The 13,903-nt window shown below is 37.1% G+C and overlaps 1 long non-coding RNA gene across 1 annotated transcript in view; it reads right to left on the minus strand.

Moving 5' to 3' along the window:
* Positions 1 to 2,876: 2,876 nt before the first annotated feature.
* The window catches only part of LOC141405112 (uncharacterized), a 179,891-nt gene continuing 168,864 nt past the window's right edge, over positions 2,877 to 13,903 (minus strand). The window contains exon 5 of the long non-coding RNA XR_012413143.1: positions 2,877 to 2,918. This is a non-coding gene — a long non-coding RNA (uncharacterized lncRNA). The remainder of the gene's footprint in view (positions 2,919 to 13,903) is intronic.

Here is a 13,903-nt window from a genome sequence, read left to right on the forward strand (position 1 = left end):
CTCTAGTACATCGCAAAAGCATTGGAACGCTCCTTCAGGCAGTTATGGCCTCGAGAAAGTGCACATTTTTCGGAAAATATCGATAAATGACACTGTGCTACAAAATGGGACTCAAATTCAGTGGGTGGAAAATCCCTTTTCAAGATGAAAGCCCTCGGTGAGTGTACTAAGAACCCAAAAGGAAATTTTCACCATAGATCAAGTTTCCGAGATATTGCGTGATTAATGGTTTAATTTTGGCCCCTTAATTTGTGAGAAAATAGCTTTATATCTCACTAAAGCGTTATTGTAGCTTCATTTTGATATTACATGTCTTCATTCAAATCGAATGATGAATCTTTTTGTAGAATATTTCATCCCTCTAACTCCATTCCTTTTATGTCCTTTTCGTCCTTTATTTTTTGTACCGTAGTAAAAGTACCAGAAGACGAGATTTTACAGCATCCAAATATTCTACAAAAATGTTGTTTAGAAGATTTTAGGTACGGTTCTCATTGATGACCAATTGATATTTCCCCGTTTTCATGGTCCTTTTTGACATTTACCCGGTTTTTATTCAGAAAACTATGTTTTGTTTTTATGTATATTCGTTATTGGTATGTGGTGCTTTTGAAATACTTACCATAAATAGCTCTTGTAATGACGAACACGATAATAACAAATTTTATTGAAGGATAGATCCGGTTATCTCAATTTACGAACCGGTTATTCTGATATCAAAACCGATTTTGGAACCGGTTTTAAGTAACCGATTAACCGTATATGTATATCATTAGAAAGCTAATAAAATGGTCAATCAAATGACAACAAGTAGCTGACTACAACTTTGTTGGTTCCGAAGCTAGAACAAAAAAACCGCTTTCTTAAACCGATTTTGATGTAAAATATCACTGGGTTGACGTGGTTCAAACTTCTGAGTTATGGGGAATTAATTCATTCTTGATGAACTTTAAGTGCATGATAAAAAAACAACATAACACAAATTATCTCACCATAACTCAGAAGTTTTACCTATGGCATAACTGTCTTAATCAACCTTCATCCCCCAAAAGTATTTTTGAAACCAGTGATATTTTACATCAAAATCGGTTTAAGAAAGCGGTTTTTTTGTTCTAGCTTCGGAACCAACAAAGTTGTAGTCAGCTACTTGTTGTCATTTGATTGACCATTTTATTAGCTTTCTAATGATATACATATACGGTTAAACGGTTACTTAAAACCGGTTCCAAAATCGGTTTTGATATCAGAATAACCGGTTCGTAAATTGAGATAACCGGATCTATCCTTCAATAAAATTTGTTATTATCGTGTTCGTCATTACAAGAGCTATTTATGGTAAGTATTTCAAAAGCACCACATACCAATAACGAATATACATAAAAACAAAACATAGTTTTCTGAACAAAAACCGGGTAAATGTCAAAAAGGACCATGAAAACGGGGAAATATCAATTGGTCATCAATGAGAACCGTACCTAAAATCTTCTAAACAACATTGTTGTAGAATATTTGGATGCTGTAAAATCTCGTCTTCTGGTACTTTTACTACGGTACAAATAATAAAGGACGAAAAGGACATAAAAGGAATGGAGTTAGAGGGATGAAATATTCTACAAAAAGATTCATCATTCGATTTGAATGAAGACATGTAATATCAAAATGAAGCTACAATAACGCTTTAGTGAGATATAAAGATATTTTCTCACAAATTAAGGGGCCAAAATTAAACCATTAATCACGCAATATCTCGGAAACTTGATCTATGGTGAAAATTTCCTTTTGGGTTCTTAGTACACTCACCGAGGGCTTTCATCTTGAAAAGGGATTTTCCACCCACTGAATTTGAGTCCCATTTTGTAGCACAGTGTCATTTATCGGTATTTTCCGAAAAATGTGCACTTTCTCGAGGCCATAACTGCCTGAAGGAGCGTTCCAATGCTTTTGCGATGTACTAGAGAGTTCTTTATTATTGTCTTGGCTACAATTGTTGTCTTTGTGTTGGATAGAAAATCTCAGTGGTTTGGTTGATATATGTCAAAGTATCCAAAAATCCTTGAAAAAAACTTCAAGTCAAAATCCGGGGGCTCGATTTTCACCGTAGACATATGGTCTAGTTGACTTTTTTGCTCCGTACAATCCCAAGAATCAGAAACTCCAGGCGCCCGATAACACTTTTTTCCTTCCATACAAATCGCCCCGGCCTAATACTCACCAAGGGCTTTCATCTCCAATAGGAATTTTCCACCCCCAGACTTTGAGCTCCATTTTGTTGCACAGTGCTATTGATTGAAATAACTTGCGCACGACTTCGGATCAGTCTGTGTAACTTAGCCAAACGTGACAGAGGTCCTATCTTCCTTTGTTCCAGGTTCGAGAGCGACCTAAGCGTTGCTCACAACTGACTTATTAACCACTTGTTCCGTTTATGCTCACCGGCCAACCTGTTAACTTCCAGTGTCAGCTCATTGACTCTTGGGTCACAGAGGTTGGCACGAAGAAGCTCAATCCCGTCGCCTCTGCTGAGAAGTCTGGTCTCAATTCGCGTGGCACGGACGAACGTTAACCGATCGTGATAAAATTTCATATATAAGGTTTTTGGATCAAATGGGGGTAGGCCTCTCAAAGAAGTTTTCTTTTTTTGGTCACCCTAGTGTAGACCCTTTGAAAGTATGACCATATTTATATTAGACAATTTTCCTTGCGGCAATTGTCAGTTTGATGGAGAGGTGAGGTATACGGTAACCCTCTCTCACCGACAAAATGACAATTGCCGCCAGGAAAATTTCCGAATATAAATATGGACTATATTGTTTATTAGGAATGAATCGACTATAATATTAAGATAAAAGTCTTCAGTTTTTTACATGAAAAATTCTTACCTTGAACAACAAGAAAAGATCGCCGAATTTTGTATTTTTCTGAAAATATAAAAAATAGGAAATTTTAGTAAAATACAAGAATAACAACAGTCTGGAATGCATTAGGAATATGCAAAATATGGTGTTTAGAATAAAATATATTCGAGTTGATTTAGCCATGTCCCTCTGTCTGGCAGGCTGGTGCGCATGATAGCTCTCGAATTGATCAACCTATTTGGTTAAAATTTTGGATATCGTCATATTTTGTCTAAACTTTAAGTTCGAAGATAACCATATCGGTCCACTCCTACCGGTACTTGCCTAACTCTCCCACAAAAGTATAATAACTAACTCTCGAAGGAAGTAACCGAATTGGTATGCATATGGTATACTCCTTCGTGTACCTACCACACAAAATTTGGAAAAAGTACAGTTTATACTATTTTTTTTTTTTTTTTTTTTTGGAGCGCAAGTCCATACTTCCTGAGAAATTGGCCCAAACACTCAAAAATCTCTATAGAAGTCTGAAGTATTGTGTTGTTTTAGGTCCAAAGCTGAGGGTATATCTCTGTCGGCATTGCTGACATACTTTCTTACTTGTTCATTCTTCTATACTACAATTTTGACAGACTGTATGCCATATTTCCTCATATATTTCCACGAATGTGAAAAATAATACAGTCTACGATCAATGAAATAATCGAACCATATCAAGGCGATTTCAGACATTTTTTCAAAATAGTCAGGCTTAATCCCATAGTTGTCGTTTTAATATTTTATTAAAACAACTTTAATTTATTAGTGGAAAAAATTGGCAATGTTTACCAAGGGGTAAGGCAGGGAAGACTATAGTTTCGGATCTCGCCACAGATCCTCATCAGTTCCCTTGTTTTTCAACAAATTTGGAATTATGATCGTTATTGGGATAGATAGGGTACGAAAAGTACTAAATGATACTAAATTTGGTACAATTTGAATTGGTTGATCGGATAGAGGTGGAATCCTGAAATTTGGAATTGCAGTTCCTGTTGGAGAGCAAGATTGAGGTAGTTTTGGAAATTCGTACTTATGGGTACGAAAATTACTAATTGGTACCAAATTTGCTACAATTTGTATTTGGATGATCGGACAGAACTGGAATTCTGAAATTTGGAAATATGGTTTTCGTTGGGAAGTAGGATTGAGGTCGTTTTAGAAATTCGTACTTATGGGTACGAAAAGTTTTTTTTTTAATATTTATGCCAAATTCCTAGAAAATAAGCTGTAACTCGTTAAGTTTTAGAAATATTGACTTGAAAATTTGAAGCAAGATAAAGTAAAAGTCGTATAAAAAATAGAAATTCCAAACTCCAAAAACCCAATTTTTGGGTTATGCCACTCTTTGAGTAAATGAGCGATGCATAGCTTGATTCCTGAAATTTGGAATTAAGATTATCTTATGAGATTGTGACAGAGAGGTAGTTTTGAAAATTCGTACGTATGTGTACTAAATTGTACGAAATAAATGGAAATAAATTTGGAAGCTTTTGGTATTTTCTAAAATATAGACTGGAATTCTGAATTTTGGGATCATGGTCAGTGTTGGTGTGTAGGGTTGAGATATGGAGGTGTTTATAGAAATACGAGCCATAAGTATACGAAAGGTAGTAAATGGTTAGTGTTGGTGTATAGGGTTGAGAAATTGAAGCTTTTTTGGAAATACGTACTATAAAAATTACTAAATGGTCGAATTAGAATTTGGTACAAATTAGGTAGAAAATACCTTGTTTTAAATTGTAAAGCGTAAAGTTGATTAAAACTCAAAACGAAGGGCCAGCAACGCGGACCGGTGTCTGCTAGTAAGGTCTATACATATGCACACTTTGATCCTTGCCTTCTCGAAATAGTGGTTTTACATGTCACGTACAATTTCAATAAATTGCCGGTTATGTTTAGTTTAACAGCTATTCGCCAATAGTTTTGAAATGTTTACTAAAGGAAGTACTTGCGATTCGGTTGTCAGGCGCCCTTGAATTTTTTGGAAAGTTAGACAGTTTTTAGCTTAAACGTACTCAGGACAGTTTGTCATACGACCATGTCTTGTATTGTTTACAGTGACTTGGAAAAAAGGAATTAAATTGTGAAGATTTTCGACCGATAATTTTGCATAACTTTCGACGTGGATAATCACGGCAAGAGTGCATCGTCGGTCGTGAGGGTAGCCCTAAAAATGGATCTATGCTCTTCGAAAGCGAGCCAAATCCAACGAAATTTGTTCATGTAAGAAGCGCTTCGAAGCAAATGGTCGCCTGTTTCTTTGGAAAAACTGACCGTGTGGTGATTATACGGCTTGAGAAATGTAGGACGGTTAATTCTGAGTGGTACACTACAATTTGTCTGCCTGAAATCTCATTTTGCAACATGACAATGCGAGCTTTCACACATCGATTCAAACCAGCGCCTGTTTGACCTGACAAAATGTGGAGTTGATGGGCCATATGCCGTACAGCCCTGACTGGGGATCCTCTGACTTCATTTGATTCCAGCACATTAAGAAAAAAGGCGTGGTCATCGATTTTCCTCGCCAAAGATGATGTAAAACCCTTCAAAAACCATGTTTTGGAGGTGTTTCATTCGGAGTGGAAAAAGTGATTCAAGAACACTGTTTGTAATTTTTTGAGTCGGGTTTTATTAACCATATTTTGACACCGCAGTGTGATAGAAGACCAAAAAAGGGAATAGACGTATTTCGCCGATTTTTCCTATCTCATCTACTTTCGCGGTTATAGGCCTCCAAAGGTTTGAGGCTTTGATGTCAAAAGGTATCAATTTGTCAGGCTCATATCTTCTAAACCGCTAAGAATTTGGTTTTACTGGTGGAACCGTTAAAAAACGTTTATAGAGAGTTCATAAGTGTGTTCTTAAAAGATATTTATTGAGATCTAAGGTACATTTTTGAGCTTGGTTTTTTGCTTCAAATTTGATCTATTTAATATCTGTAGACCAAAACCCGAGAAAAATGTAAAAAGAAATTACATTTTGACGATTATGACCTAGAAGATGAAGTTTGATGGAGCCTTTGTGTTCACAATTTTGTTCTTTTTGGGGAGTGCTACAACTTTGCCTCTGAGATTAATTCAAATTTCCTAACGGTTTGGGAGATAAGTCTTGACAAAATGACCCCTTTTGACACCAAAGCCTCAATCCTTTGGAAGCCTATAACCGCGAAAGTTGATTACATATGTAGGAAAAACGGCACGGGACTTCTCCTTTTTGTCTTCTATCACGCTGCGGTGTCAGAATATGGTTAATAATTATACCCTACACCACTATGTGGGGAGGGTATTATAAGTTGGTTTTGGCCAAAAAGTTTGTAACGCATCGAAATAATGGTCGTAGACCCATACTTATATATACCAAAATGAATGTCTCGACGAGCTGAGTCGATCTGGCTATGTGTGTCCGTCCGTCCGTCTGTCCGTCTGTCCATCTAAACCTTGTAATCACGCTACAGGTCGCAATTTTGATCGAATCGTCACGAAATTATGGATGTTGATGGGGGTCCCGGAGGGGAAGAAGCCTATTGATTTTGGTGGTGGTCGGATAATATTTAGGGGTCGGAAAGGGCAAAAAACTTAGGTGGATAAAAAGACAACGTTTTTTTCCAAAGCCAATATCTCAGCTTCTATATGGGGTATACCAAAAGCAAAACCTGACAATGAAAGCAGAAAATATCACCTTTCTAATGATGTAAAGTAGGTGCTCGTAGGTGATCAAACAACGAAGATATCGCAATAGTAGCAAATAAAACCCCAATTTTCATTTTTGCGATTTTAATTATATTGACGAATATCACAGCTTTGGTTGAAAATTTTCCAAAAGCAAAGCCTGACTATGAAAGCAGAAGATCCCGTCTTTACAATGATGCAAACTAGGTCGGCGTAGGTAACCAAATAACGGAGATATCGCAATAGTCGGTAATACATCCCATTTTTCTATTTTTTTGGAAATCACGCTACAGGTCGCAATTTTGATCGGATCGTCACGAAAATTTGAGGGTTAATGGGAGTCTCACAGATGAAGAAGCATATTGAATTTGGTGATGGTCGGATAATATTTAGGGGTCGGAATGGGCAAACACTTATTTCGAGAAAGGTCAACGTTTTATTTCAAAGCCAATATCTCTGTTTCTTTAAAAGGTATATCAAAAGCAAAACCTGGAAAGGAAAGTAGAAAATATCACCTTTACAACGATGTAAGGTAGGTTGTCGTAGGTGGTCAAATAGCAATGTTATGGCAATAGTCGATAATGCATCCCATTTTTCGATTTTTTTGTAATCACGCTACAGGTCGCAATTTTGATCGGATGGTCACGAAATTTTGGGGGTTAATGGGGGTCCCAAAAAGAAAGAAGCCTATTGATTTTGATGATGGTCGGATAATATTCAGGGGTCGGAATGGGCAAACACTTATTTCGAGAAAGGTCAACGTTTTATTTCAAAGCCAATATCTCTGTTTCTTTAAGAGGTATATCAAAAGCAAAATCTGGCAAGGAAAGTAGAAGATATCACCTTTACAACGATGTAAATTAGGTTGTCATAGGTGGTCAAATGGCAGAGATATGGCAATAGTCGATAATGCATCCCATTTTCCGATTTTTTTGTAATCACGCCACTGGTCGCAATTTTGATCGGATCGTCACGAAATTTTAGGGGTTAATGGGGGTCTCACAGAGGAAAAAGCCTACTGATTTTAATGATGGTCGGATAATATGCAGGGGTCGGAATGGGCAAAAACTTATTTGGAGAAAAGGTCTACGTTTTATTTCAAAGCCAATATCTCTGTTTCTTTAAGAGGTATATCAAAAGCAAAACCTGGCAAAGAAAGTAGAAAATATCACCTTTACAACGATGTAAAGGAGGTTGTCGTAGCTGCTCAAACAACAGAGATATCGCAATAGTCGGTACTGCATCCCATTTCCCGATATGTTTGTAATCACGCTACAGGTCGCAATTTTGATCGGATCGTCACGAATTTTTTGGGAGTTGATGCGTGTCCCACATAGGAAGTAGCCTATTGATTTTGGTGATAGTCGGATAATATTTAGGGGTCGGAATGGGGAAAAACTCATTTGGAGACAAATTCAAAGTTTTATTCCTTGTGAATATATTGGCTTCTAGTAGGGGTATTCCAACGGCAAAGCCTGTCAATGGAAGAAGAAAATATTACCTTTACATTGGTGTAAAGCAGGTTGGCGAAGGTGGTAAAACAAGGGAGATACCACAATAGTCGGTAATGCATCCAATTCTTCCATTTTCTGCAATCAAGCTACAGGTCGTAATTTTGATTGGATGGTCACGAAATTTTGGTTGCTTATGGGGGTCCCAGAGACAAAGAGGCACATTATTTTTGGTGGTAGTCGGTTTATATTCCCAAAAAGAAATGTTTACCAGTGAAAAGCTTATGCACAGGGGTAGTGGTGTAGGGTATCACATGGTCGGCCCCGTCCCGACTATAGCCTTTGCTCACTTGTTTTTGTGTTGCATAGTGTAATTGGTTTGAGCGCATGAAAATTTTATAAATCATGCTGGAGACTACTTAAGAAAACAATAAAACTATTTTGATTTTAAATATTCGCGTTATCATTGTTAGGCCAGGTAGTTATCTTGCAGCACTATATGGGAAGTACCCTCCGAAATTCAACAAAATATGTAGCCTATTTTCACCGGGGACCATCCCTGACATTCCCTTACAATTTCAGGAAAATCAGTTCAGTAATTTTTGTAGAAAAAATTGAAATTGAAAATTGAAAAAAGTGGGCGTAAAAGTGCGAGTGAGTGATCAAATGTTCTTTCCATAAAAACCTATGTTGGGTTATAACGAACATTTCAGAAAAAAAAATTATCCAAATCGGTTTAGCCGTTTTCAACTGATGCAATTATCAACGAACGACATTTGATTTTCAATTATAAAGATTTATCCATATGATCGAGGGTATAAACATACTACACAAGCATCTGGACCAACTCTGATTGCCCACCTCTGCAATGGGTGTTTTTTCAGCAATTGTCTGCAGCTTGTCCTTTTGCCAGACCAATAACTTGCTTAAGGTAATTCCTGGAATTTTCAAACAAAAGCCGCCATTCTCTAAAGCAAAACAGAAGAAGATAAAAATACAATTTTTGTTTTTTTTTTTTTTTTTAAATACGACCAAACCGAGATTGTCTCAATGTCTAAGTGAGATCGACAAAGATTCTTTGACCGAATCTCAGGTTGTACCGCTGTATTTCCTTAAATATCTAAAGTCTTTTGTTTAAAATGAAAATTAAATGTGTAGAGAGCATTGCAATGTAGAGAACCCACCAATAGCAACAAAACGAACAGAGAGTGTTGACTGTCGAAGAATGCAAAAAGCGGTTTAAGAATAGAAATTCACAAAAGAAGGAAGAGACACGGAGTAATGACAAAAACGCAAATCGTCTTTCGAAACATGGAAAATAGTTAATCTGTTGCATAAATAGCAAAATAAAGCCGGAGGAGGTTGGTTAAGCCGGTCGTCGTGTCTCGTCTGTCTGTCTTATTACGAATGTTACTTAATCTGTGTTGGGTAATTCCTGTGTTCCTGCCTGCCTGTTTGTGTGTCCCAAATTTAGAAAAACTGGTATTTTTGTCACTGGGTTGGTGTTCCCGCAATTGTTGTTGTTCTTAGCCCTAATACCAAAAGGAAACCACCAACAACATCAATTGGCGTTGTTCCACATACAGGTAAAATTCAGGCATTTCAAATGCAAATTATTCTTTTTTGCTTTCTTACTCGAATAATAATTTTTCATTTGGTTTACTTGTCTGTCCCTCGTTGTTCCTTCTCGAGACCCTCCTAATCATGTGCGTGTGTGTGTGTATCGTTCCATGCCGTTCATTTTCATTTCGGGCTATTATCAATCATGACGGGCCCCGTAAGAAAAAGAGACACGACGAATTGTTGTTACATTTTGGGTTCATTGATACGAATTTCGATTTGTTGTGGTTGTTGTTGTAGTTCTTGTTGCTCATATTTCACAAAGGATTGCAAAGATCTTTTTTAGTTTTTGCTCGATTGTCTGTCTGCTTGAGGGGAGGAGAAGAATTTAAGACAGAATTTAAAATTAGGTTAGAATTTTGTTTTTTATTTGGGACACAGTTGTCGTCGTTGTTGTTATTCGAAGACATTTATTTCTAATTTATGAATGAAGAAATAAAAGGCGTAGAAAAAGTATCAAAAAAGGAAAGAACAGAATAAAGACAGAATAAAAAATTACAGATGTTACCTTTTTGAGAAAGGATTTTTGTTTTCTTTAAATTTGTTTTATTTTGAGGAACCGGGAGTAGGCAAACTTAATTTGAAACATTGATTATATCACTCGTTATGTAAACATAATTTTTGATGTATGTATGTATGTATCTGCAGAAAGGCGTTATTCGGCAAGCCATGGACTTGCTGATATACCCAAAAAAGGAAATCAAATGGCCAATAAAACTTCAAATGTTTTAAAGCGTTCAAATCTAGGTTTGTTTTGTTTTTTAATATCATGTTCCTCACCCAGCAACACATATGATAAGTGTAAGAACAATCCCAGGGTGGCGGGTTCTTCGATACCGGACTAACATTTTTGTATTTGAATCGTTTTCTGTGTTGGGAGCAGTATTTGCTCCGGATCCTTTTGTCACATCCGCATGCACCACACTGAAACGTCGGTGCAATAGAAGCCGAAAGTGAGTGCATGTTAGGGGTTGTTCTGGACTCGTCCATGCGAGGGACTACGACGGGGACTATGTTGCTACATGTTGTGTGAACACTGCCCCCAGTAAGTCGTCGCAGCATAAGCCTTTGCTGATGTGCTGCAATCAAATGAAGTCAATGGATCCCCATTCAGGACTGTACGGCGCATGACCCATCAATTCCACGTTTTGTCCGGTCAAACAGGCGCTGCACGGTGGTCGAAAGCACTGATCTAGCGGCGCGAAATTAATAACTTGCAAACGTATTGAGATACGTCACTGAAATTTGGCACAAACTCAGCTTGTACCTGTGGGTAATAATGGGCCAAATATGAACAATATCGGCTGATGTTTTGGTATAGCCCCCATATAACGGTACCTTAAGATTTTCGGTATTTTGAGCATTTAAGCCACAATTTCGTAGCAAATTACCTGTAATTTGGTACTTAGGGTTCCTAGTGGTCAAACAATAATTTCACCAAAAATTATGGGCATAGGTGCACGTTTTGATATAGCCCCCATGTAACCGTACCTCCCAATTTAAGGTATTTTGAATATCATGACCACTGCGTATAAAATCTTCTTAGAAAACATTTTCAACACGGATTTAAGTTTCGATGTATCCCCTTTTATGGTACCCCCGATTCGTTGAATTTTTACTTGTTATCCCATATTTAATAACATATTTATGTAGCTATAATATGGTATTATAGTGTCTCCGGGGGTAGAAATCCTCCTTGCAAACATTTCTCAAGATAGGTCCATATTTTGATTTAGCTCCCATACAAATGCACAGCTAAATTTGTATGAATTTCATGCAAAATCCCTTTGTTTTTAAATAAAACACACAAAAAAAATCAATTTTTTTTTTTAAATTTATTGCTATTTAACTAAGTACCTCACCCTCTGTTATTAATTGAATATAAATCTTGTCCAGTTTCATTACGAATGCATTTAACATTTAAGCAAATATGAAGTTAATTTTTTTGCAACAATTTTTTAAAATCTGTTGTAACAAAAACTCTTGCATTTGATAGTGAATAACTGAGTGAATGTTTACAACAACAAAAATTAAAAAACAAAATCTTTGTCTGCGAAGTGTCTGTAATCGATACGATGGAAAATATTTCGCAATTTTATAGTTCGATTTTTTGACTTTTGCTCCGCTAGATCAGTGGTTTCGACCAGTGTGCGCTGGTTTGAATCGACGTGTGAGAACTCGCATTGTCATAATGCAGAACGATTCGTCTTCTTTTCTTCGTTGTTCGAATTACTCAGGAGAGTTCAGGAAAACGAATTGTAGTGTAACACTCAGAATGTGCCGTCCTACATTTCTCAAGTCGTATAGTCGCCACACGATCGGTTATGCCGAAGAAACAGGCGACCATTTGTTTCGAATGTCTTCTACCATGAACAACTTTCTTTGGATTTGGCTCGAGTTCGAAGACCCAAAAGGCCGATTCCTGTTTTGTTTCGGGCTCCTAAGCATAGATCCAAGATTCGTCTTCTGTGACGGTATTATAAATGTCGTTTAAAACACCGAGATTGTTTTGATTCACAATTTCTTTGCACCAATCCACAAGAATCTTTTCGAGCGATTATCAAATTTTGATGGATCTAACAAGAAAAAACCATTTTTGCGACCAGGTGTTCGTGAAATATCATATGTTAGTTGGTGGAAGAACATGGCGATCTTGCATTATCCGTTCACGCACGGTTTAATTTTTTTCTGGCACAACGGCCATTTTTGGACGACCCTCACGACCATCGTTTTTTGGCGATTGTCTGCCACGAATGTATTCTTTAAACCAGTTTTTCATAGAGCTATAGAAAGGTCCTTTATCGACATACAAAGATTTAATTTGATCGATGTACTCTTGCCGTGATTATCTACGTCGAAAGTTGTGAAAAATTATCGGACGAAAATGTTCACAAGTAAATTCAATTTTTGCCGAGCTGATTTTTTCAAGTCACTGTAAATAACCCAACACATACATGGTCGTATGTCAAACTGTCCTGAGTACGATTAGGCTGAAAACTGTCAAACTTTCCTAAAAATGTCAAATTACGACTGGCGGCACTGGGTGTTGCCTAGGCCGGAAAGTTTTCGAATTCCCCTCGTATATCCTCATTAGCATAAAGGCTGAGGGTATAACTATTGTGCAGGATAAACTTCTACGGTATTGGGATACACACCAAGAATATAATCTGGTCCAATACCTAGGGACAGATGTGTATTTTTAAAATATCATTGCTCGTTCCTTTATTATAAATATGTATGTATTATTTTCACAATTCCTAATATGCAAATAAAACATGTATTCCCGCCCCATTAACAGATTGAATTAACATATCCTTCAAACCAATTACATGATTACCATTTTGCTGTAATTTAAATATTCATATCCCATAAATGGTTCACACCATTTGTAATTAGATTGGAGGTGAAACATTGCAACCACCCTTTCTTTCTCACTCAATACAAAAGAAATTTTAAACTTCTTTACATTATTGATTTATTTCGCAGCTCCGCGCAAAACAACGAGAGCCATTACACCTTGACACACATTAATATGCAAAATTTTCCAGATTACAATACGATACGATAGGGAATTTCTCCACCCCAAATGCCATTCGTTCGCACTATGTGATGGAAAACTGCCTTCCTTGATTAGAAACGTCCACTAATTAGGGATTCAATGAATTACCTCGAAAACCAATGTGAAATGTTGTTTAAAACAACAAAATGTGAGAGCTAAGCCAGGAAATTTTCCCTTGATTAAAGATCCTGCCTAGATCAGGCTATGACACGTGACTTAGGGACAAGTCCCCTAAATTTTAAGTTCGCAACGGCGTTTGTGGAAATTTATGAGACAACAACACGCATGCGAGAGCACACACACGCTCTTATCAAATGAAAGGTTGAATATTTTACCTTTGCATGATTTTGGATGTATGTATCTGCAGAAAGGCGTTATTCGGCAAGGCATGGTATGGCTGATATACCCAAAAAATGATGAAAATCCATTTATTGTTAAAGTATTTTCCACTTCGATTGTCTATTGTCACCTTTTTTATGACCGGGACGCAAACGTGAATACACCGCCAATGCCCTAGTAAACTGCTCGCTATCTACCTAAAGGCAGGGCAAAATAGCAATGCACACCGTATAGCGGTGCACCGATCCAATATTCGATGCAGCTTTACCTAGACAAACAATTGTCGTTGTCGTCCGGTGGTGTACCCGCTCACCGGCTGGCTTTATTTGAACAATAAAACAGCGTTAGTGCTACAATTAAGTTGCAGGA

This window comes from Musca autumnalis, unplaced genomic scaffold, assembly GCF_047663935.1.
Source record: "Musca autumnalis isolate F117 unplaced genomic scaffold, ASM4766393v1 scaffold_1, whole genome shotgun sequence".
NCBI classification, from domain to species: domain Eukaryota; kingdom Metazoa; phylum Arthropoda; class Insecta; order Diptera; family Muscidae; genus Musca; species Musca autumnalis.